We start from the raw sequence: 26,149 nt of genomic DNA on the forward strand, positions 1-26,149 counted from the left end.
CTTCTTGTTCGAGTTTTTAATTTAATTTTTTTTATTTTTTTATTACAGCAAGTTTGATTACAATGTTTGGCTTGTTGTAGGTGTGGAAGATGTGGTTCTTTTACACATATACAGATGTCTGTTCTTCCTGGGATCCTTTTCCCATGAACGTTATGACAGAATGTTGAGTAGTCCTCTCTTGGTATTCTGTAGGTCTTTGGTGATTATATATGTCACCTGTGTTTGTATATGTCTGTTAACCCCGATATCGTAATGAAACCAATGCTCACACCTTTCCATTGGTGAAGCATAAGTTTGTTTAATGAATCTGTGATTGCCCTTCTCCGTGGAAATATCTGCCCTGTTATCCATTTTTAGGTAACACCTATAAGTGATATGATATGATATGTGTCTTTCACTTTCTGACTTACTACAAGTCACGTGATTACTTCTAGACTCATCTACGGTGCTGCAAATGGCATTGTGTCCATTTTTTCCTTGGCTTCTATTCTGCCTTAGCGAGGTCCATTTTCAACAATGTGATTCCCTGAGGCTTGTGGATTAGCTGACCTGGGCAGCCTTACCCTGCCGGCCCGCCCTCCCCATGTGTGCCTGTTTGAGGTCTATATAAACAGCGCTCCAGGCAGCAATAGCCCCTGAAGCTGTGCCTGACTCCATATTCTCTGTCCCGTCAGCAGTCTCGGGGCTGTGCTGGTGGGAGGGAGTGAGGGGCCACAGCTTTGTTGGTGGCCCGCTGTGAGTGGGGCTCTGCTGGCCTTTCTGCAGGAGTTGCCAGGCTGCCACCTGTAAAGAAGAGGATGTGTCACCCATACCTTCCGCTGGAATTTCTCTCCGGACAGAGGTGAGGAAGGAAAAAAGCAGTGGTTGCCGGGACAGGAGGGGTATCTCAGGCAGGGCAGTGGAAAGCTTCCGGAAGAGCGCCTGGGGCCAGGACCACCCTGGCTGGCCTGCAGGCACCAAGTTGGCCTGCGTGCTGTCGCTGTTGTGGCTCGATGGCCCTTCCTCTAGGCTTTCAAGCCCTTGTACATATTCAGGTGTTTTACCTGGGAAGAGTGGGAACAGTTCAGCAGCAGCTGGCCTGGGGCTCAGCTCACGTTTACTCACAGATGCCTCGGCACTGTCCCCCAGCTTTGCAATGAGGACGCTCCTTGCGTGGGGGGTGGGTTGCTGGCTGTATGGGAGATGGTTCCCCACCTCTGACCAATTTCAGAATTGTTTACCACTGGAGCAATTGCCCTGATAGGGTTTTCCTCTGTATAACTTGTGGGTTCAGGTTTTTTTTTTTCTTTAATGTTTCAAGTCAGATTTTATTCCTCTTTTATGTATTTATAGATATAAGCATGGAAATAATTCATTCCTATAAATACATCTGTGTGACGGGAAGAAATTTTTCTGTTTTATTTTTAAATTTTATTTCTTAAAATTTTGAAATTTAATTTTATTTATTTTTTTTATAAAGCACGTTATTATTAGTTATGTATTTTATGCATATACATGTATACAGGTCAATCCCAATCTCCCAACTCATCCCACCACCACCACCCCATGGCTTCCCACACTTGGTGTCCATATGTTTGTTCTCTACTTCTGTGTCTCTATTTCTTCCCTGCAAACCAGTTCATCTGTACCATTATTTAGGCTCCACATATATGCATTAATATACAATATTTGTTTTCTTCTTTTTGACTTACTTCATTCTGTATGACAGTCTCTCGATCCATCGATGTCTCTACAAATGACCCAGTTTCATTCCTTTTTATGGCCGAGTAATATTCCATTTTATATATGTACCACATCTTTATCCATTCATCTGTCTGTGGGCATTTAGGTGGCTTCCATTACCTGGCTATTGTAAATAGTGCTGCAACGAACATTGTGGTGAATGTGCCTTTTTGATTTACGGTTTTCTCTGGGTATATGTCCAGAAGTGGGATAGCTGGATCAGATGGTAATTCTATTTCTAGTTTTTTTAAGGAAACTCCATACTGTTCTCCATAGTGACTGTATCAATTTACATTCCCACCAATAGTGGAAGAGGGCTCCTTTTGTCCACACCCTCCCCAGAATTGGTTGTTTGTAGATTTTCTGATGATGCCGATTCTAACAGGTGTGAGGTGATACCTCATTGTAGTTTTGATTTGCAGTTCTCTAATAATTAGTGCTGTTGAGCAGCTTTTCATGTGCGTCTTGGCCATCTCTGTGTCTTCTTTGAAGAAACGTCTCTTTAGATCTTCTGCCTATTTTTGTATTGGGTTGTTTGTTTTTTTAATATTAAGCTGCATGAGCTGTTTATGTATATTGGAGATTAAACCTCTGTCCATTGATTCGTTTGCAACGATTTTCGCGCATTCTGAGGGATGCCTTTTTCCATTCCCGGTTTTTTTAACAAAAAAGGAAAGAAAGGAAAAGAAGCAGAACACTAATGTGCGTAAAATATGCCTTTTGAAACGGTCGTTTTGAAATATGGACGTCCTTTGAATTTTTTGGTCGATATGTGACCCCAGGATTTGTTTTCAGGGCAGGGGTCATTTACAGGCCTGCAATGATTTTGAATATCAACTGACCATTAGCGCTGGGATTAAAGCTGCTGTTGTGTGAAACGGCCACAAGGTGGCAGCAGTTCACCCTCACCAAATCTGGTTACTAGGGCAAGAGAGCCTCAGTGGAAGTGGTGTTCTAGATTGGAATTTAGAATGGAATGTGCCAGGAGAAAGCCCCTCAAGTTTGTCTCACTACTTCTTGTTCGAGTTTTTAATTTAATTTTTTTATTTTTTTTATTACAGCAAGTTTGATTACAATGTTTGGCTTGTTGTAGGTGTGGAAGATGTGGTTCTTTTACACATATACAGATGTCTGTTCTTCCTGGGATCCTTTTCCCATGAACGTTATGACAGAATGTTGAGTAGTCCTCTCTTGGTATTCTGTAGGTCTTTGGTGATTATATATGTCACCTGTGTTTGTATATGTCTGTTAACCCCGATATCGTAATGAAACGAATCCTCACACCTTTCCATTGGTGAACCATAAGTTTGTTTAATGAATCTGTGATTGCCCTTTTCCGTGGAAATATCTGCCCTGGTATCCATTTTTCGGTAACACCTATAAGTGATATGATATGATATGTGTCTTTCACTTTCTAACTTACTACAAGTCACGTGATTACTTCTAGACTCATCTACGGTGCTGCAAATGGCATTGTGTCCATTTTTTCCTTGGCTTCTATTCTGCCTTAGCGAGGTCCATTTTCAACAATGTGATTCCCTGAGGCTTGTGGATTAGCTGACCTGGGCAGCCTTACCCTGCCGGCCCGCCCTCCCCAGGTGTGCCTCGTTGAGGTCAATATAAACAGCGCTCCAGGCAGCAATAGCCCCTGAAGCTGTGCCTGACTCCATATTCTCTGCCCCGTCAGCAGTCTCGGGGCTGTGCTGGTGGGAGGGAGTGAGGGGCCACAGCTTTGTTGGTGGCCCGCTGTGCGTGGGGCTCTGCTGGCCTTTCTGCAGGAGTTGCCAGGCTGCCACCTGTAAAGAAGAGGATGTGTCACCCATACCTTCCGCTGGAATTTCTCTCCGGACAGAGGTGAGGAAGGAAAAAAGCAGTGGTGGCCGGGACAGAAGGGGTATCTCAGGCAGGGCAGTGGAAAGGTTCCGGAAGAGCGCCCGGGGCCAGGACCACCCTGGCTGGCCTGCAGGCACCAAGTTGGCCTGCGTGCTGTCGCTGGTGTGGCTCGATGGCCCTTCCTCTAGGCTTTCAAGCCCTTGTACATATTCAGGTGTTTTACCTGGGAAGGGTGGGAACAGTTCAGCAGCAGCTGGCCTGAGGCTCAGCTCACGTTTACTCACAGATGCCTCGGCACGGTCCCCCAGCTTTGCAATGAGGATGCTCCTTGCGTGGGGGGTGGGTTGCTGGCTGTATGGGAGATGGTTCCCCACCTCTGACCAATTTCAGAATTGTTTACCGCTGGAGCAAGTGCCCTGATAGGGTTTTCCTCTGTATAACTCGTGGGTTCAGGTTTTTTTTTCTTTAATGTTTCAAGTCAGATTTTATTCCTCTTTTATGTATTTATAGATATAAGCATGGAAATAATTCATTCCTATAAATACATCTGTGTGATGGGAAGAACTTTTTTCTGTTTTATTTTTAAATTTTATTTTTAAAAATTTTGAAATTTAATTTTATTTATTTTTTTATACAGCACGTTATTATTAGTTATGTATTTTATGCATATACATGTATACAGGTCAATCCCAATCTCCCAACTCATCCCACCACCACCACCCCATGGCTTCCCACACTTGGTGTCCATACGTTTGTTCTCTACCTCTGTGTCTCTATTTCTTCCCTGCAAACCAGTTCATCTGTACCGTTAATTAGGCTCCACATATATGCATTAATATACAATATTTCTTTTCCTCTTTCTGACTTACTTCATTCTGTATGACAGTCTCTCGATCCATCGATGTCTCTACAAATGACCCAGTTTCATTCCTTTTTATGGCCGAGTAATATTCCATTTTATATATGTACCACATCTTTATCCATTCATCTGTCTGTGGGCATTTAGGTGGCTTCCATTACCTGGCTATTGTAAATAGTGCTGCAACGAACATTGTGGTGAATGTGCCTTTTTGATTTACGGTTTTCTCTGGGTATATGTCCAGAAGTGGGATAGCTGGATCAGATGGTAATTCTATTTCTAGTTTTTTTAAGGAAACTCCATACTGTTCTCCATAGTGACTGTATCAATTTACATTCCCACCAATAGTGGAAGAGGGCTCCTTTTGTCCACACCCTCCCCAGAATTGGTTGTTTGTAGATTTTCTGATGATGCCGATTCTAACAGGTGTGAGGTGATACCTCATTGTAGTTTTGATTTGCAGTTCTCTAATAATTAGTGCTGTTGAGCAGCTTTTCATGTGCGTCTTGGCCATCTCTGTGTCTTCTTTGAAGAAACGTCTCTTTAGATCTTCTGCCCATTTTTGTATTGGGTTGTTTGTTTTTTTAATATTAAGCTGCATGAGCTGTTTATGTGTATTGGAGATTAAACCTCTGTCCATTGATTCGTTTGCAACGATTTTCGCGCATTCTGAGGGATGCTTTTCCATTCCCGTTTTTTTTAACAAAAAAGGAAAGAAAGGAAAAGAAGCAGAACACTAATGTGCGTAAAATATGCCTTTTGAAACGGTCGTTTTGAAATATGGACGTCCTTTGAATTTTTTGGTCGATATGTGACCCCAGGATTTGTTTTCAGGGCAGGGGTCATTTACAGGCCTGCAATGATTTTGAATATCAACTGACCATTAGCGCTGGGATTAAAGCTGCTTTTGTGTGAAACGGCCACAAGGTGGCAGCAGTTCACCCTCACCAAATCTGGTTACTAGGGCAAGAGAGCCTCAGTGGAAGTGGTGTTCTAGATTGGAATTTAGAATGGAATGTGCCAGGAGAAAGCCCCTCAAGTTTGTCTCACTACTTCTTGTTCGAGTTTTTAATTTAATTTTTTTATTTTTTTTATTACAGCAAGTTTGATTACAATGTTTGGCTTGTTGTAGGTGTGGAAGATGTGGTTCTTTTACACATATACAGATGTCTGTTCTTCCTGGGATCCTTTTCCCATGAACGTTATGACAGAATGTTGAGTAGTCCTCTCTTGGTATTCTGTAGGTCTTTGGTGATTATATATGTCACCTGTGTTTGTATATGTCTGTTAACCCCGATATCGTAATGAAACCAATCCTCACACGTTTCCATTGGTGAACCATAAGTTTGTTTAATGAATCTGTGATTGCCCTTCTCCGTGGAAATATCTGCCCTGGTATCTATTTTTAGGTAACACCTATAAGTGATATGATATGATATGTGTCTTTCACTTTCTAACTTACTACAAGTCACGTGATTACTTCTAGACTCATCTACGGTGCTGCAAATGGCATAGTGTCCATTTTTTCCTTGGCTTCTATTCTGCCTTAGGGAGGTCCATTTTCAACAATGTGATTCCCTGAGGGTTGTGGATTAGCTGACCTGGGCAGCCTTACCCTGCCGGCCCGCCCTCCCCAGGTGTGCCTCGTTGAGGTCAATATAAACAGCGCTCCAGGCAGCAATAGCCCCTGAAGCTGTGCCTGACTCCATATTCTCTGCCCCATCAGCAGTCTCGGGGCTGTGCTGGTGGGAGGGAGTGAGGGGCCACAGCTTTGTTGGTGGCCCGCTGTGAGATGGGCTCTGCTGGCCTTTCTGCAGGAGTTGCCAGGCTGCCACCTGTAAAGAAGAGGATGTGTCACCCATACCTTCCGCTGGAATTTCTCTCCGGACAGAGGTGAGGAAGGAAAAAAGCAGTGGGGGCCGGGACAGGAGGGGTATCTCAGGCAGGGCAGTGGAAAGCTTCCGGAAGAGCGCGCGGAGCCAGGACCACCCTGGCTGGCCTGCAGGCACCAAGTTGTCCTGCGTGCTGTCGCTGGTGTGGCTCGACGGCCCTTCCTCTAGGCTTTCAAGCCCTTGTACATATTCAGGTGTTTTACCTGGGAAGGGTGGGAACAGTTCAGCAGCAGCTGGCCTGGGGCTCAGCTCACGTTTACTCACAGATGCCTCGGCACGGTCCCCCAGCTTTGCAATGAGGACGCTCCTTGCGTGGGGGGTGGGTTGCTGGCTGTATGGGAGATGGTTCCCCACCTCTGACCAATTTCAGAATTGTTTACCGCTGGAGCAAGTGCCCTGATAGGCTTTTCCTCTGTATAACTCGTGGGTTCAGGTTTTTTTTTCTTTAATGTTTCAAGTCAGATTTTATTCCTCTTTTATGTATTTATAGATATAAGCATGGAAATAATTCATTCCTATAAATACATCTGTGTGATGGGAAGAACTTTTTTCTGTTTTATTTTTAAATTTTATTTTTTAAAATTTTGAAATTTAATTTTATTTATTTTTTATACAGCACGTTATTATTAGTTATGTATTTTATGCATATACATGTATACAGGTCAATCCCAATCTCCCAACTCATCCCACCACCACCACCCCATGGCTTCCCACACTTGGTGTCCATACGTTTGTTCTCTACCTCTGTGTCTCTATTTCTTCCCTGCAAACCAGTTCATCTGTACCGTTAATTAGGCTCCACATATATGCATTAATATACAATATTTCTTTTCCTCTTTCTGACTTACTTCATTCTGTATGACAGTCTCTCGATCCATCGATGTCTCTACAAATGACCCAGTTTCATTCCTTTTTATGGCCGAGTAATATTCCATTTTATATATGTACCACATCTTTATCCATTCATCTGTCTGTGGGCATTTAGGTGGCTTCCATTACCTGGCTATTGTAAATAGTGCTGCAACGAACATTGTGGTGAATGTGCCTTTTTGATTTACGGTTTTCTCTGGGTATATGCCCAGAAGTGGGATAGCTGGATCAGATGGTAATTCTATTTCTAGTTTTTTTAAGGAAACTCCATACTGTTCTCCATAGTGACTGTATCAATTTACATTCCCACCAATAGTGGAAGAGGGCTCCTTTTGTCCACACCCTCCCCAGAATTGGTTGTTTGTAGATTTTCTGATGATGCCGATTCTAACAGGTGTGAGGTGATACCTCATTGTAGTTTTGATTTGCAGTTCTCTAATAATTAGTGCTGTTGAGCAGCTTTTCATGTGCGTCTTGGCCATCTCTGTGTCTTCTTTGAAGAAACGTCTCTTTAGATCTTCTGCCCATTTTTGTATTGGGTTGTTTGTTTTTTTAATATTAAGCTGCATGAGCTGTTTATGTATATTGGAGATTAAACCTCTGTCCATTGATTCGTTTGTAACGATTTTCGCGCATTCTGAGGGATGCCTTTTTCCCTTCCCGGTTTTTTTAACAAAAAAGGAAAGAAAGGAAAAGAAGCAGAACACTAATGTGCGTAAAATATGCCTTTTGAAACGGTCGTTTTGAAATATGGACGTCCTTTGAATTTTTTGGTCGATATGTGACCCCAGGATTTGTTTTCAGGGCAGGTGTCATTTACAGGCCTGCAATGATTTTGAATATCAACTGACCATTAGCGCTGGGATTAAAGCTGCTGTTGTGTGAAACGGCCACAAGGTGGCAGCAGTTCACCCTCACCAAATCTGGTTACTAGGGCAAGAAAGCCTCAGTGGAAGTGGTGTTCTAGATTGGAATTTAGAATGGAATGTGCCAGGAGAAAGCCCCTCAAGTTTGTCTCACTACTTCTTGTTCGAGTTTTTAATTTAATTTTTTTTATTTTTTTATTACAGCAAGTTTGATTACAATGTTTGGCTTGTTGTAGGTGTGGAAGATGTGGTTCTTTTACACATATACAGATGTCTGTTCTTCCTGGGATCCTTTTCCCATGAACGTTATGACAGAATGTTGAGTAGTCCTCTCTTGGTATTCTGTAGGTCTTTGGTGATTATATATGTCACCTGTGTTTGTATATGTCTGTTAACCCCGATATTGTAATGAAACCAATCCTCACACGTTTCCATTGGTGAACCATAAGTTTGTTTAATGAATCTGTGATTGCCCTTCTCCGTGGAAATATCTGCCCTGGTATCTATTTTTAGGTAACACCTATAAGTGATATGATATGATATGTGTCTTTCACTTTCTAACTTACTACAAGTCACGTGATTACTTCTAGACTCATCTACGGTGCTGCAAATGGCATAGTGTCCATTTTTTCCTTGGCTTCTATTCTGCCTTAGGGAGGTCCATTTTCAACAATGTGATTCCCTGAGGGTTGTGGATTAGCTGACCTGGGCAGCCTTACCCTGCCGGCCCGCCCTCCCCAGGTGTGCCTCGTTGAGGTCAATATAAACAGCGCTCCAGGCAGCAATAGCCCCTGAAGCTGTGCCTGACTCCATATTCTCTGCCCCATCAGCAGTCTCGGGGCTGTGCTGGTGGGAGGGAGTGAGGGGCCACAGCTTTGTTGGTGGCCCGCTGTGAGATGGGCTCTGCTGGCCTTTCTGCAGGAGTTGCCAGGCTGCCACCTGTAAAGAAGAGGATGTGTCACCCATACCTTCCGCTGGAATTTCTCTCCGGACAGAGGTGAGGAAGGAAAAAAGCAGTGGGGGCCGGGACAGGAGGGGTATCTCAGGCAGGGCAGTGGAAAGCTTCCGGAAGAGCGCGCGGAGCCAGGACCACCCTGGCTGGCCTGCAGGCACCAAGTTGTCCTGCGTGCTGTCGCTGGTGTGGCTCGACGGCCCTTCCTCTAGGCTTTCAAGCCCTTGTACATATTCAGGTGTTTTACCTGGGAAGGGTGGGAACAGTTCAGCAGCAGCTGGCCTGGGGCTCAGCTCACGTTTACTCACAGATGCCTCGGCACGGTCCCCCAGCTTTGCAATGAGGACGCTCCTTGCGTGGGGGGTGGGTTGCTGGCTGTATGGGAGATGGTTCCCCACCTCTGACCAATTTCAGAATTGTTTACCGCTGGAGCAAGTGCCCTGATAGGCTATTCCTCTGTATAACTCGTGGGTTCAGGTTTTTTTTTCTTTAATGTTTCAAGTCAGATTTTATTCCTCTTTTATGTATTTATAGATATAAGCATGGAAATAATTCATTCCTATAAATACATCTGTGTGATGGGAAGAACTTTTTTCTGTTTTATTTTTAAATTTTATTTTTTAAAATTTTGAAATTTAAATTTATTTATTTTTTTATACAGCACGTTATTATTAGTTATGTATTTTATGCATATACATGTATACAGGTCAATCCCAATCTCCCAACTCATCCCACCACCTCCACCCCATGGCTTCCCACACTTGGTGTCCATACGTTTGTTCTCTACCTCTGTGTCTCTATTTCTTCCCTGCAAACCAGTTCATCTGTACCATTTTTTAGGCTCCACATATATGCATTAATATACAATATTTGTTTCCCTCTTTCTGACTTATTTCATTCTGTATGACAGTCTCTCGATCCATCGATGTCTCTACAAATGACCCAGTTTCATTCCTTTTTATGGCCGAGTAATATTCCATTTCATATATGTACCACATCTTTATCCATTCATCTGTCTGTGGGAATTTAGTTGGCTTCCATTACCTGGCTATTGTAAATAGTGCTGCAATGAATATTGTGGTGAATGTGCCTTTTTGATTTACAGTTTTCTCTGGGTATATGCCCAGAAGTGGGATTGCTGGATCAGATGGTAATTCTATTTCTAGATTTTTTAAGGAAACTCCATACTGTTCTCCATAGTGACTATATCAATTTACATTCCCACAAATAGTGGAAGAGGGCTCCTTTTGTCCACACCCTCCCCAGAATTGGTTGTTTGTAGATTTTCTGATGATGCCGATTCTATCAGGTGTGAGGTGATACCTCATTGGAGTTTTGATTTGCATTTCTCTAATAATTAGTGCTGTTGAGCAGCTTATCATGTGCGTCTTGGCCATCTCTGTGTCTTCTTTGAAGAAACGCCTCTTTAGATCTTCTGCCCATTTTTGTATTGGGTTGTTTGTTTTTTTAATATTAAGCTGCATGGGCTGTTTATGTATATTGGAGATTAAACCTCTGTCCATTGATTCGTTTGCAACGATTTTTGCCCATTCTGAGGGATGCCTTTTTTCATTCCCGTTTTTTTTTAACAAAAAAGGAAAGAAAGGAAAAGAAGCAGCACACTAATGTGCGTAAAATATGCCTTTTGAAACGGTCGTTTTGAAATATGGACGTCCTTTGAATTTTTTGGTCGATATGTGACCCCAGGATTTGTTTTCAGGGCAGGTGTCATTTACAGGCCTGCAATGATTTTGAATATCAACTGACCATTAGCGCTGGGATTAAAGCTGCTGTTGTGTGAAAGGCCACAAGGTGGCAGCAGTTCAACCTTACCAAATCTGGTTACTAGGGCAAGAGAGCCTCAGTGGAAGTGGTGTTCTAGATTGGAATTTAGAATGGAATGTGCCAGGAGAAAGCCCCTCAAGTTTGTCTCACTACTTCTTGTTCGAGTTTTTAATTTAATTTTTTAATTTTTTTATTACAGCAAGTTTGATTACAATGTTTGGCTTGTTGTAGGTGTGGAAGATGTGGTTCTTTTACACATATACAGATGTCTGTTCTTCCTGGGATCCTTTTCCCATGAACGTTATGACAGAATGTTGAGTAGTCCTCTCTTGGTATTCTGTAGGTCTTTGGTGATTATATATGTCACCTGTGTTGGTATATGTCTGTTAACCCCGATATCGTAATGAAACCAATCCTCACACCTTTCCATTGGTGAACCATAAGTTTGTTTAATGAATCTGTGATTGCCCTTCTCCGTGGAAATATCTGCCCTGGTATCCATTTTTAGGTAACACCTATAAGTGATATGATATGATATGTGTCTTTCACTTTCTGACTTACTACATGTCACGTGATTACTTGAAGAATCAACTACGGTGCTGCAAATGGCATTGTGTCCTTTTTTTCCTTGCCTTCTATTCTGCCTTAGTGAGGTCCATTTTCAACAATGTGATTCCCTGAGGGTTGTGGATTAGCTGACCTGGGCAGCTTTACCCTGCCGGCCCGCCCTCCCCAGGTGTGCCTCGTTGAGGTCAATATAAACAGCGCTGCAGGCAGCAATAGCCCCTGAAGCTGTGCCTGACTCCACATTCTCTGCCCCGTCAGCAGTCTCGGGGCTGTGCTGGTGGGAGGGAGTGAGGGGCCACAGCTTTGTGGGTGGCCCGCTGTGAGTGGGGCTCTGCTGGTCTTTCTGCAGGAGTTGCCAGGCTGCCACCTGTAAAGAAGAGGATGTGTCACCCATACCTTCCGCTGGAATTTCTCTCCGGACAGAGGTGAGGAAGGAAAAAAGCAGTGGTTGCCGGGACAGGAGGGATATCTCAGGCAGGGCAGTGGAAAGCTTCTGGTAGAGCGCCCGGGGCCAGGACCAACCTGGCTGGCCTGCAGGCACCAAGTTGGCCTGCGTGCTGTCGCTGGTGTGGCTCGACAGCCCTTCCTCTAGGCTTTCAAGCCCTTGTACATATTCAGGTGTTTTACCTGGGAAGGGTGGGAACAGTTCAGCAGCATCTGGCCTGAGGCTCAGCTCACGTTTACTCACAGATGCCTCGGCACGGTCCCCCAGCTTTGCAATGAGGACGCTCCTTGCGTGGGGGGTGGGTTGCTGGCTGTATGGGAGATGGTTCCCCACCTCTGACCAATTTCAGAATTGTTTACCGCTGGAGCAAGTGCCCTCATAGGGTTTTCCTCTGTATAACTCGTGGGTTCAGTTTTTTTTTTCTTTAATATTTCAAGTCAGAATTTATTCCTCTTTTATGTATTTATAGATATAAGCATGGAAATAATTCATTCCTATAAATACATCTGTGTGACGGGAAGAACTTTATTCTGTTTTATTTTTAAATTTTATTTTTTAAAATTTTGAAATTTAATTTTATTTATTTTTTTATACAGCACGTTATTATTAGTTATGTATTTTATGCATATACATGTGTACAGGTCAATCCCCATCTCCCAACTCATCCCACCACCACGAACCCATCGCTTCCCACACTTGGTGTCCATACGTTTGTTCTCTACCTCTGTGTCTCTATTTCTTCCCTGCAAACCAGTTCATCTGTACCACTATTTAGGCTCCACTTATATGCATTAATATACAATATTGGTTTCCCTCTTTCTGACTTACTTCATTCTGTATGACAGTCTCTCGATCCATCGATGTCTCTACAAATGACCCAGTTTCATTCCTTTTTATGGCCGAGTAATATTCCATTTTATATATGTACCACCTCTTTATCCACTCATCTGTCTGTGGGCATTTAGGTGGCTTCCATTACGTGGCTATTGTAAATAATGCTGCAATGAATATTGTGGTGAATGTGCCTTTTTGATTTACGGTTTTCTCTGGGTATATGCCCAGAAGTGGGATAGCTGGATCAGATGGTAATTCTATTTCTAGTTTTTTTAAGGAAACTCATACTGTTCTCCATAGTGACTGTATCAATTTACATTCCCACCAATAGTGGAAGAGGGCTCCTTTTGTCCACACCCTCCCCAGAATTGGTTGTTTGTAGATTTTCTGATGATGCCGATTCTAACAGGTGTGAGGTGATACCTCATTGTAGTTTTGATTTGCATTTCTCTAATAATTAGTGCTGTTGAGCAGCTTTTCATGTGCGTCTTGGCCATCTCTGTGTCTTCTTTGAAGAAACGTCTCTTTAGATCTTCTGCCCATTTTTGTATTGGGTTGTTTGTTTTTTTAATATTAAGCTGCATGAGCTGTTTATGTATATTGGAGATTAAACCTCTGTCCATTGATTCGTTTGCAACGATTTTCGCCCATTCTGAGGGATGCCTTTTTCCATTCCCGTTTTTTTTAACAAAAAAGGAAAGAAAGGAAAAGAAGCAGCACACTAATGTGCGTAAAATATGCCTTTTGAAACGGTCGTTTTGAAATATGGACGTCCTTTGAATTTTTTGGTCGATATGTGACCCCAGGATTTGTTTTCAGGGCAGGTGTCATTTACAGGCCTGCAATGATTTTGAATATCAACTGACCATTAGCGCTGGGATTAAAGCTGCTGTTGTGTGAAACGGCCACAAGGTGGCAGCAGTTCACCCTTACCAAATCTGGTTACTAGGGCAAGAGAGCCTCAGTGGAAGTGGTGTTCTAGATTGGAATTTAGAATGGAATGTGCCAGGAGAAAGCCCCTCAAGTTTGTCTCACTACTTCTTGTTCGAGTTTTTAATTTATTTTTTTAATTTTTTTATTACAGGAAGTTTGATTACAATGTTTGGCTTGTTGTAGGTGTGGAAGATGTGGTTCTTTTACACATATACAGATGTCTGTTCTTCCTGGGATCCTTTTCCCATGAACGTTATGACAGAATGTTGAGTAGTCCTCTCTTGGTATTCTGTAGGTCTTTGGTGATTATATATGTCACCTGTGTTTGTATATGTCTGTTAACCCCGATATCGTAATGAAACGAATCCTCACACCTTTCCATTGGTGAACCATAAGTTTGTTTAATGAATCTGTGATTGCCCTTCTCCGTGGAAATATCTGCCCTGGTATCCATTTTTAGGTAACACCTATATGTGATATGATATGATATGTGTCTTTCACTTTCTAACTTACTACAAGTCACGTGATTACTTCTAGACTCATCTACGGTGCTGCAAATGGCATAGTGTCCATTTTTTCCTTGGCTTCTATTCTGCCTTAGGGAGGTCCATTTTCAACAATGTGATTCCCTGAGGGTTGTGGATTAGCTGACCTGGGCAGCCTTACCCTGCCGGCCCGCCCTCCCCAGGTGTGCCTCGTTGAGGTCAATATAAACAGCGCTCCAGGCAGCAATAGCCCCTGAAGCTGTGCCTGACTCCATATTCTCTGCCCCGTCAGCAGTCTCGGGGCTGTGCTGGTGGGAGGGAGTGTGGGGCCACAGCTTTGTTGGTGGCCCGCTGTGAGTGGGGCTCTGCTGGCCTTTCTGCAGGAGTTGCCAGGCTGCCACCTGTAAAGAAGAGGATGTGTCACCCATACCTTCCGCTGGAATTTCTCTCCGGACAGAGGTGAGGAAGGAAAAAAGCAGTGGGGGCCGGGACAGGAGGGGTATCTCAGGCAGGGCAGTGGAAAGCTTCCGGTAGAGCGCCCGGGGCCAGGACCAACCTGGCTGGCCTGCAGGCACCAAGTTGGCCTGCGTGCTGTCGCTGGTGTGGCTCGACGGCCCTTCCTCTAGGCTTTCAAGCCCTTGTACATATTCAGGTGTTTTACCTGGGAAGGGTGGGAACAGTTCAGCAGCAGCTGGCCTGGGGCTCAGCTCACGTTTACTCACAGATGCCTCGGCACGGTCCCCCAGCTTTGCAATGAGGACGCTCCTTGCGTGGGTTGTGGGTTGTTGGCTGTATGGGAGATGGTTCCCCACCTCTGACCAATTTCAGAATTGTTTACCGCTGGAGCAAGTGCCCTGATAGGGTTTTCCTCTGTATAACTCGTGGGTTCAGGTTTTTTTTTCTTTAATGTTTCAAGTCAGATTTTATTCCTCTTTTATGTATTTATAGATATAAGCATGGAAATAATTCATTCCTATAAATACATCTGTGTGACGGGAAGAACTTTTTTCTGTTTTATTTTTAAATTTTATTTTTTAAAATTTTGAAATTTAATTTTATTTATTTTTTTATACAGCACGTTATTATTAGTTATGTATTTTAAGCATATACATGTATACAGGTCAATCCCAATCTCCCAACTCATCCCACCACCACCACCCCATGGCTTCCCACACTTGGTGTCCATACGTTTGTTCTCTACCTCTGTGTCTCTATTTCTTCCCTGCAAACCAGTTCATCTGTACCATTATTTAGGCTCCACTTATATGCATTAATATACAATATTTGTTTCCCTCTTTCTGACTTACTTTATTCTGTATGACAGTCTCTCGATCCATCGATGTCTCTACAAATGACCCAGTTTCATTCCTTTTTATGGCCGAGTAATATTCCATTTTGTATATGTACCACATCTTTATCCACTCATCTGTCTGAGGGCATTTAGGTGGATTCCATTACGTGGCTATTGTAAATAGTGCTGCAATGAATATTGTGGTGAATGTGCCTTTTTTATTTACGGTTTTCTCTGGGTATATGCCCAGAAGTGGGATAGATGGATCAGATGGTAATTCTATTTCTAGTGTTTTTAAGGAAACTCCATACTGTTCTCCATAGTGACTGTATCAATTTACATTCCCACCAATAGTGGAAGAGGGCTCCTTTTGTCCACACCCTCCCCAGAATTGGTTGTTTGTAGATTTTCTGATGGTTTCGATTCTAACAGGTGTGAGGTGATACCTCATTGTAGTTTTGATTTGCATTTCTCTAGTAATTAGTGCTGTTGAGCAGCTTTTCATGTGCGTCTTGGCCATCTCTGTGTCTTCTTTGAAGAAACGTCTCTTTAGAACTGCTGCCCATTTTTGTATTGGGTTGTTTGTTTTTTTAATATTAAGCTGCATGAGCTGTTTATGTATATTGGAGATTAAACCTCTGTCCATTGATTCGTTTGCAACGATTTTCGCCCATTCTGAGGGATGCCTTTTTCCATTCCCGTTTTTTTTAACAAAAAACGAAAGAAAGGAAAAGAAGCAGCACACTAATGTGCGTAAAATATGCCTTTTGAAACGGTCGTTTTGAAATATGGACGTCCTTTGAATTTTTTGGTCGATATGTGACCCCAGGATTTGTTTTCAGGGCAGGTGTCATTTACAGGCCTGCAATGATTTTGAATATCAACTGACCATTAGCGCTGGGATTAAAGCTGCTGTTGTGTGAAAGGCCACAAGGTGGCAGCAGTTCAACCTTACCAAATCTGGTTACTAGGGCAAGAGAGCCTCAGTGGAAGTGGTGTTCTAGATTGGAATTTAGAATGGAATGTGCCAGGAGAAAGCCCCTCAAGTTTGTCTCACTACTTCTTGTTCGAGTTTTTAATTTAATTTTTTAATTTTTTTATTACAGCAAGTTTGATTACAATGTTTGGCTTGTTGTAGGTGTGGAAGATGTGGTTCTTTTACACATATACAGATGTCTGTTCTTCCTGGGATCCTTTTCCCATGAACGTTATGACAGAATGTTGAGTAGTCCTCTCTTGGTATTCTGTAGGTCTTTGGTGATTATATATGTCACCTGTGTTGGTATATGTCTGTTAACCCCGATATCGTAATGAAACCAATCCTCACACCTTTCCATTGGTGAACCATAAGTTTGTTTAATGAATCTGTGATTGCCCTTCTCCGTGGAAATATCTGCCCTGGTATCCATTTTTAGGTAACACCTATAAGTGATATGATATGATATGTGTCTTTCACTTTCTGACTTACTACATGTCACGTGATTACTTGAAGAATCAACTACGGTGCTGCAAATGGCATTGTGTCCTTTTTTTCCTTGGCTTCTATTCTGCCTTAGTGAGGTCCATTTTCAACAATGTGATTCCCTGAGGGTTGTGGATTAGCTGACCTGGGCAGCTTTACCCTGCCGGCCCGCCCTCCCCAGGTGTGCCTCGTTGAGGTCAATATAAACAGCGCTGCAGGCAGCAATAGCCCATGAAGCTGTGCCTGACTCCACATTCTCTGCCCCGTCAGCAGTCTCGGGGCTGTGCTGGTGGGAGGGAGTGAGGGGCCACAGCTTTGTGGGTGGCCCGCTGTGAGTGGGGCTCTGCTGGTCTTTCTGCAGGAGTTGCCAGGCTGCCACCTGTAAAGAAGAGGATGTGTCACCCATACCTTCCGCTGGAATTTCTCTCCGGACAGAGGTGAGGAAGGAAAAAAGCAGTGGGTGCCGGGACAGGAGGGATATCTCAGGCAGGGCAGTGGAAAGCTTCTGGTAGAGCGCCCGGGGCCAGGACCAACCTGGCTGGCCTGCAGGCACCAAGTTGGCCTGCGTGCTGTCGCTGGTGTGGCTCGACAGCCCTTCCTCTAGGCTTTCAAGCCCTTGTACATATTCAGGTGTTTTACCTGGGAAGGGTGGGAACAGTTCAGCAGCATCTGGCCTGAGGCTCAGCTCACGTTTACTCACAGATGCCTCGGCACGGTCCCCCAGCTTTGCAATGAGGACGCTCCTTGCGTGGGGGGTGGGTTGCTGGCTGTATGGGAGATGGTTCCCCACCTCTGACCAATTTCAGAATTGTTTACCGCTGGAGCAAGTGCCCTCATAGGGTTTTCCTCTGTATAACTCGTGGGTTCAGTTTTTTTTTTCTTTAATATTTCAAGTCAGAATTTATTCCTCTTTTATGTATTTATAGATATAAGCATGGAAATAATTCATTCCTATAAATACATCTGTGTGACGGGAAGAACTTTATTCTGTTTTATTTTTAAATTTTATTTTTTAAAATTTTGAAATTTAATTTTATTTATTTTTTTATACAGCACGTTATTATTAGTTATGTATTTTATGCATATACATGTATACAGGTCAATCCCCATCTCCCAACTCATCCCACCACCACGAACCCATCGCTTCCCACACTTGGTGTCCATACGTTTGTTCTCTACCTCTGTGTCTCTATTTCTTCCCTGCAAACCAGTTCATCTGTACCACTATTTAGGCTCCACTTATATGCATTAATATACAATATTGGTTTCCCTCTTTCTGACTTACTTCATTCTGTATGACAGTCTCTCGATCCATCGATGTCTCTACAAATGACCCAGTTTCATTCCTTTTTATGGCCGAGTAATATTCCATTTTATATATGTACCACCTCTTTATCCACTCATCTGTCTGTGGGCATTTAGGTGGCTTCCATTACGTGGCTATTGTAAATAATGCTGCAATGAATATTGTGGTGAATGTGCCTTTTTCATTTACGGTTTTCTCTGGGTATATGCCCAGAAGTGGGATAGCTGGATCAGATGGTAATTCTATTTCTAGTTTTTTTAAGGAAACTCATACTGTTCTCCAGAGTGACTGTATCAATTTACATTCCCACCAATAGTGGAAGAGGGCTCCTTTTGTCCACACCCTCCCCAGAATTGGTTGTTTGTAGATTTTCTGATGATGCCGATTCTAACAGGTGTGAGGTGATACCTCATTGTAGTTTTGATTTGCATTTCTCTAATAATTAGTGCTGTTGAGCAGCTTTTCATGTGCGTCTTGGCCATCTCTGTGTCTTCTTTGAAGAAACGTCTCTTTAGATCTTCTGCCCATTTTTGTATTGGGTTGTTTGTTTTTTTAATATTAAGCTGCATGAGCTGTTTATGTATATTGGAGATTAAACCTCTGTCCATTGATTCGTTTGCAACGATTTTCGCCCATTCTGAGGGATGCCTTTTTCCATTCCCGTTTTTTTTAACAAAAAAGGAAAGAAAGGAAAAGAAGCAGCACACTAATGTGCGTAAAATATGCCTTTTGAAACGGTCATTTTGAAATATGGACGTCCTTTGAATTTTTTGGTCGATATGTGACCCCAGGATTTGTTTTCAGGGCAGGTGTCATTTACAGGCCTGCAATGATTTTGAATATCAACTGACCATTAGCGCTGGGATTAAAGCTGCTGTTGTGTGAAACGGCCACAAGGTGGCAGCAGTTCACCCTTACCAAATCTGGTTACTAGGGCAAGAGAGCCTCAGTGGAAGTGGTGTTCTAGATTGGAATTTAGAATGGAATGTGCCAGGAGAAAGCCCCTCAAGTTTGTCTCACTACTTCTTGTTCGAGTTTTTAATTTATTTTTTTAATTTTTTTATTACAGCAAGTTTGATTACAATGTTTGGCTTGTTGTAGGTGTGGAAGATGTGGTTCTTTTACACATATACAGATGTCTGTTCTTCCTGGGATCCTTTTCCCATGAACGTTATGACAGAATGTTGAGTAGTCCTCTCTTGGTATTCTGTAGGTCTTTGGTGATTATATATGTCACCTGTGTTTGTATATGTCTGTTAACCCCGATATCGTAATGAAACGAATCCTCACACCTTTCCATTGGTGAACCATAAGTTTGTTTAATGAATCTGTGATTGCCCTTCTCCGTGGAAATATCTGCCCTGGTATCCATTTTTAGGTAACACCTATATGTGATATGATATGATATGTGTCTTTCACTTTCTAACTTACTACAAGTCACGTGATTACTTCTAGACTCATCTACGGTGCTGCAAATGGCATAGTGTCCATTTTTTCCTTGGCTTCTATTCTGCCTTAGGGAGGTCCATTTTCAACAATGTGATTCCCTGAGGGTTGTGGATTAGCTGACCTGGGCAGCCTTACCCTGCTGGCCCGCCCTCCCCAGGTGTGCCTCGTTGAGGTCAATATAAACAGCGCTCCAGGCAGCAATAGCCCCTGAAGCTGTGCCTGACTCCATATTCTCTGCCCCGTCAGCAGTCTCGGGGCTGTGCTGGTGGGAGGGAGTGTGGGGCCACAGCTTTGTTGGTGGCCCGCTGTGAGTGGGGCTCTGCTGGCCTTTCTGCAGGAGTTGCCAGGCTGCCACCTGTAAAGAAGAGGATGTGTCACCCATACCTTCCGCTGGAATTTCTCTCCGGACAGAGGTGAGGAAGGAAAAAAGCAGTGGGGGCCGGGACAGGAGGGGTATCTCAGGCAGGGCAGTGGAAAGCTTCCGGTAGAGCGCCCGGGGCCAGGACCAACCTGGCTGGCCTGCAGGCACCAAGTTGGCCTGCGTGCTGTCGCTGGTGTGGCTCGACGGCCCTTCCTCTAGGCTTTCAAGCCCTTGTACATATTCAGGTGTTTTACCTGGGAAGGGTGGGAACAGTTCAGCAGCAGCTGGCCTGGGGCTCAGCTCACGTTTACTCACAGATGCCTCGGCACGGTCCCCCAGCTTTGCAATGAGGACGCTCCTTGCGTGGGGTGTGGGTTGTTGGCTGTATGGGAGATGGTTCCCCACCTCTGACCAATTTCAGAATTGTTTACCGCTGGAGCAAGTGCCCTGATAGGGTTTTCCTCTGTATAACTCGTGGGTTCAGGTTTTTTTTTCTTTAATGTTTCAAGTCAGATTTTATTCCTCTTTTATGTATTTATAGATATAAGCATGGAAATAATTCATTCCTATAAATACATCTGTGTGACGGGAAGAACTTTTTTCTGTTTTATTTTTAAATTTTATTTTTTAAAATTTTGAAATTTAATTTTATTTATTTTTTTATACAGCACGTTATTATTAGTTATGTATTTTAAGCATATACATGTATACAGGTCAATCCCAATCTCCCAACTCATCCCACCACCACCACCCCATGGCTTCCCACACTTGGTGTCCATACGTTTGTTCTCTACCTCTGTGTCTCTATTTCTTCCCTGCAAACCAGTTCATCTGTACCATTATTTAGGCTCCACTTATATGCATTAATATACAATATTTGTTTCCCTCTTTCTGACTTACTTTATTCTGTATGACAGTCTCTCGATCCATCGATGTCTCTACAAATGACCCAGTTTCATTCCTTTTTATGGCCGAGTAATATTCCATTTTGTATATGTACCACATCTTTATCCACTCATCTGTCTGAGGGCATTTAGGTGGATTCCATTACGTGGCTATTGTAAATAGTGCTGCAATGAATATTGTGGTGAATGTGCCTTTTTGATTTACGGTTTTCTCTGGGTATATGCCCAGAAGTGGGATAGATGGATCAGATGGTAATTCTATTTCTAGTGTTTTTAAGGAAACTCCATACTGTTCTCCATAGTGACTGTATCAATTTACATTCCCACCAATAGTGGAAGAGGGCTCCTTTTGTCCACACCCTCCCCAGAATTGGTTGTTTGTAGATTTTCTGATGGTTTCGATTCTAACAGGTGTGAGGTGATACCTCATTGTAGTTTTGATTTGCATTTCTCTAGTAATTAGTGCTGTTGAGCAGCTTTTCATGTGCGTCTTGGCCATCTCTGTGTCTTCTTTGAAGAAACGTCTCTTTAGAACTGCTGCCCATTTTTGTATTGGGTTGTTTGTTTTTTTAATATTAAGCTGCATGAGCTGTTTATGTATATTGGAGATTAAACCTCTGTCCATTGATTCGTTTGCAACGATTTTCGCCCATTCTGAGGGATGCCTTTTTCCATTCCCGTTTTTGTTAACAAAAAACGAAAGAAAGGAAAAGAAGCAGCACACTAATGTGCGTAAAATATGCCTTTTGAAACGGTCGTTTTGAAATATGGACGTCCTTTGAATTTTTTGGTCGATATGTGACCCCAGGATTTGTTTTCAGGGCAGGTGTCATTTACAGGCCTGCAATGATTTTGAATATCAACTGACCATTAGCGCTGGGATTAAAGCTGCTGTTGTGTGAAACGGCCACAAGGTGGCAGCAGTTCACCCTTACCAAATCTGGTTACTAGGGCAAGAGAGCCTCAGTGGAAGTGGTGTTCTAGATTGGAATTTAGAATGGAATGTGCCAGGAGAAAGCCCCTCAAGTTTGTCTCACTACTTCTTGTTCGAGTTTTTAATTTATTTTTTTAATTTTTTTATTACAGCAAGTTTGATTACAATGTTTGGCTTGTTGTAGGTGTGGAAGATGTGGTTCTTTTACACATATACAGATGTCTGTTCTTCCTGGGATCCTTTTCCCATGAACGTTATGACAGAATGTTGAGTAGTCCTCTCTTGGTATTCTGTAGGTCTTTGGTGATTATATATGTCACCTGTGTTTGTATATGTCTGTTAACCCCGATATCGTAATGAAACGAATCCTCACACCTTTCCATTGGTGAACCATAAGTTTGTTTAATGAATCTGTGATTGCCCTTCTCCGTGGAAATATCTGCCCTGGTATCCATTTTTAGGTAACACCTATATGTGATATGATATGATATGTGTCTTTCACTTTCTAACTTACTACAAGTCACGTGATTACTTCTAGACTCATCTACGGTGCTGCAAATGGCATAGTGTCCATTTTTTCCTTGGCTTCTATTCTGCCTTAGGGAGGTCCATTTTCAACAATGTGATTCCCTGAGGGTTGTGGATTAGCTGACCTGGGCAGCCTTACCCTGCCGGCCCGCCCTCCCCAGGTGTGCCTCGTTGAGGTCAATATAAACAGCGCTCCAGGCAGCAATAGCCCCTGAAGCTGTGCCTGACTCCATATTCTCTGCCCCGTCAGCAGTCTCGGGGCTGTGCTGGTGGGAGGGAGTGTGGGGCCACAGCTTTGTTGGTGGCCCGCTGTGAGTGGGGCTCTGCTGGCCTTTCTGCAGGAGTTGCCAGGCTGCCACCTGTAAAGAAGAGGATGTGTCACCCATACCTTCCGCTGGAATTTCTCTCCGGACAGAGGTGAGGAAGGAAAAAAGCAGTGGGGGCCGGGACAGGAGGGGTATCTCAGGCAGGGCAGTGGAAAGCTTCCGGTAGAGCGCCCGGGGCCAGGACCAACCTGGCTGGCCTGCAGGCACCAAGTTGGCCTGCGTGCTGTCGCTGGTGTGGCTCGACGGCCCTTCCTCTAGGCTTTCAAGCCCTTGTACATATTCAGGTGTTTTACCTGGGAAGGGTGGGAACAGTTCAGCAGCAGCTGGCCTGGGGCTCAGCTCACGTTTACTCACAGATGCCTCGGCACGGTCCCCCAGCTTTGCAATGAGGACGCTCCTTGCGTGGGTTGTGGGTTGTTGGCTGTATGGGAGATGGTTCCCCACCTCTGACCAATTTCAGAATTGTTTACCGCTGGAGCAAGTGCCCTGATAGGGTTTTCCTCTGTATAACTCGTGGGTTCAGGTTTTTTTTTCTTTAATGTTTCAAGTCAGATTTTATTCCTCTTTTATGTATTTATAGATATAAGCATGGAAATAATTCATTCCTATAAATACATCTGTGTGACGGGAAGAACTTTTTTCTGTTTTATTTTTAAATTTTATTTTTTAAAATTTTGAAATTTAATTTTATTTATTTTTTTATACAGCACGTTATTATTAGTTATGTATTTTAAGCATATACATGTATACAGGTCAATCCCAATCTCCCAACTCATCCCACCACCACCACCCCATGGCTTCCCACACTTGGTGTCCATACGTTTGTTCTCTACCTCTGTGTCTCTATTTCTTCCCTGCAAACCAGTTCATCTGTACCATTATTTAGGCTCCACTTATATGCATTAATATACAATATTTGTTTCCCTCTTTCTGACTTACTTTATTCTGTATGACAGTCTCTCGATCCATCGATGTCTCTACAAATGACCCAGTTTCATTCCTTTTTATGGCCGAGTAATATTCCATTTTGTATATGTACCACATCTTTATCCACTCATCTGTCTGAGGGCATTTAGGTGGATTCCATTACGTGGCTATTGTAAATAGTGCTGCAATGAATATTGTGGTGAATGTGCCTTTTTTATTTACGGTTTTCTCTGGGTATATGCCCAGAAGTGGGATAGATGGATCAGATGGTAATTCTATTTCTAGTGTTTTTAAGGAAACTCCATACTGTTCTCCATAGTGACTGTATCAATTTACATTCCCACCAATAGTGGAAGAGGGCTCCTTTTGTCCACACCCTCCCCAGAATTGGTTGTTTGTAGATTTTCTGATGGTTTCGATTCTAACAGGTGTGAGGTGATACCTCATTGTAGTTTTGATTTGCATTTCTCTAGTAATTAGTGCTGTTGAGCAGCTTTTCATGTGCGTCTTGGCCATCTCTGTGTCTTCTTTGAAGAAACGTCTCTTTAGAACTTCTGCCCATTTTTGTATTGGGTTGTTTGTTTTTTTAATATTAAGCTGCATGAGCTGTTTATGTATATTGGAGATTAAACCTCTGTCCATTGATTCGTTTGCAACGATTTTCGCCCATTCTGAGGGATGCCTTTTTCCATTCCCGTTTTTTTTAACAAAAAACGAAAGAAAGGAAAAGAAGCAGCACACTAATGTGCGTAAAATATGCCTTTTGAAACGGTCGTTTTGAAATATGGACGTCCTTTGAATTTTTTGGTCGATATGTGACCCCAGGATTTGTTTTCAGGGCAGGTGTCATTTACAGGCCTGCAATGATTTTGAATATCAACTGACCATTAGCGCTGGGATTAAAGCTGCTGTTGTGTGAAAGGCCACAAGGTGGCAGCAGTTCAACCTTACCAAATCTGGTTACTAGGGCAAGAGAGCCTCAGTGGAAGTGGTGTTCTAGATTGGAATTTAGAATGGAATGTGCCAGGAGAAAGCCCCTCAAGTTTGTCTCACTACTTCTTGTTCGAGTTTTTAATTTAATTTTTTTATTTTTTTATTACAGCAAGTTTGATTACAATGTTTGGCTTGTTGTAGGTGTGGAAGATGTGGTTCTTTTACACATATACAGATGTCTGTTCTTCCTGGGATCCTTTTCCCATGAACGTTATGACAGAATGTTGAGTAGTCCTCTCTTGGTATTCTGTAGGTCTTTGGTGATTATATATGTCACCTGTGTTGGTATATGTCTGTTAACCCCGATATCGTAATGAAACCAATCCTCACACCTTTCCATTGGTGAACCATAAGTTTGTTTAATGAATCTGTGATTGCCCTTCTCCGTGGAAATATCTGCCCTGGTATCCATTTTTAGGTAACACCTATAAGTGATATGATATGATATGTGTCTTTCACTTTCTGACTTACTACATGTCACGTGATTACTTGAAGAATCAACTACGGTGCTGCAAATGGCATTGTGTCCTTTTTTTCCTTGGCTTCTATTCTGCCTTAGTGAGGTCCATTTTCAACAATGTGATTCCCTGAGGGTTGTGGATTAGCTGACCTGGGCAGCTTTACCCTGCCGGCCCGCCCTCCCCAGGTGTGCCTCGTTGAGGTCAATATAAACAGCGCTGCAGGCAGCAATAGCCCATGAAGCTGTGCCTGACTCCACATTCTCTGCCCCGTCAGCAGTCTCGGGGCTGTGCTGGTGGGAGGGAGTGAGGGGCCACAGCTTTGTGGGTGGCCCGCTGTGAGTGGGGCTCTGCTGGTCTTTCTGCAGGAGTTGCCAGGCTGCCACCTGTAAAGAAGAGGATGTGTCACCCATACCTTCCGCTGGAATTTCTCTCCGGACAGAGGTGAGGAAGGAAAAAAGCAGTGGGTGCCGGGACAGGAGGGATATCTCAGGCAGGGCAGTGGAAAGCTTCTGGTAGAGCGCCCGGGGCCAGGACCAACCTGGCTGGCCTGCAGGCACCAAGTTGGCCTGCGTGCTGTCGCTGGTGTGGCTCGACAGCCCTTCCTCTAGGCTTTCAAGCCCTTGTACATATTCAGGTGTTTTACCTGGGAAGGGTGGGAACAGTTCAGCAGCATCTGGCCTGAGGCTCAGCTCACGTTTACTCACAGATGCCTCGGCACGGTCCCCCAGCTTTGCAATGAGGACGCTCCTTGCGTGGGGGGTGGGTTGCTGGCTGTATGGGAGATGGTTCCCCACCTCTGACCAATTTCAGAATTGTTTACCGCTGGAGCAAGTGCCCTCATAGGGTTTTCCTCTGTATAACTCGTGGGTTCAGTTTTTTTTTTCTTTAATATTTCAAGTCAGAATTTATTCCTCTTTTATGTATTTATAGATATAAGCATGGAAATAATTCATTCCTATAAATACATCTGTGTGACGGGAAGAACTTTATTCTGTTTTATTTTTAAATTTTATTTTTTAAAATTTTGAAATTTAATTTTATTTATTTTTTTATACAGCACGTTATTATTAGTTATGTATTTTATGCATATACATGTATACAGGTCAATCCCCATCTCCCAACTCATCCCACCACCACGAACCCATCGCTTCCCACACTTGGTG

At 43.3% G+C, this 26,149-nt stretch overlaps 1 long non-coding RNA gene across 1 annotated transcript in view; it reads right to left on the reverse strand.

Moving 5' to 3' along the window:
* Nucleotides 1-26,149, reverse strand: part of LOC309797384 — a 235,595-nt gene that overhangs the window by 149,338 nt on the left and 60,108 nt on the right. The window lies entirely within an intron of this gene.

Source organism: Mesoplodon mirus, assembly GCF_964341445.2.
Source record: "Mesoplodon mirus genome assembly, contig: HAP1_SCAFFOLD_456, whole genome shotgun sequence".
Taxonomy (NCBI): domain Eukaryota; kingdom Metazoa; phylum Chordata; class Mammalia; order Artiodactyla; family Ziphiidae; genus Mesoplodon; species Mesoplodon mirus.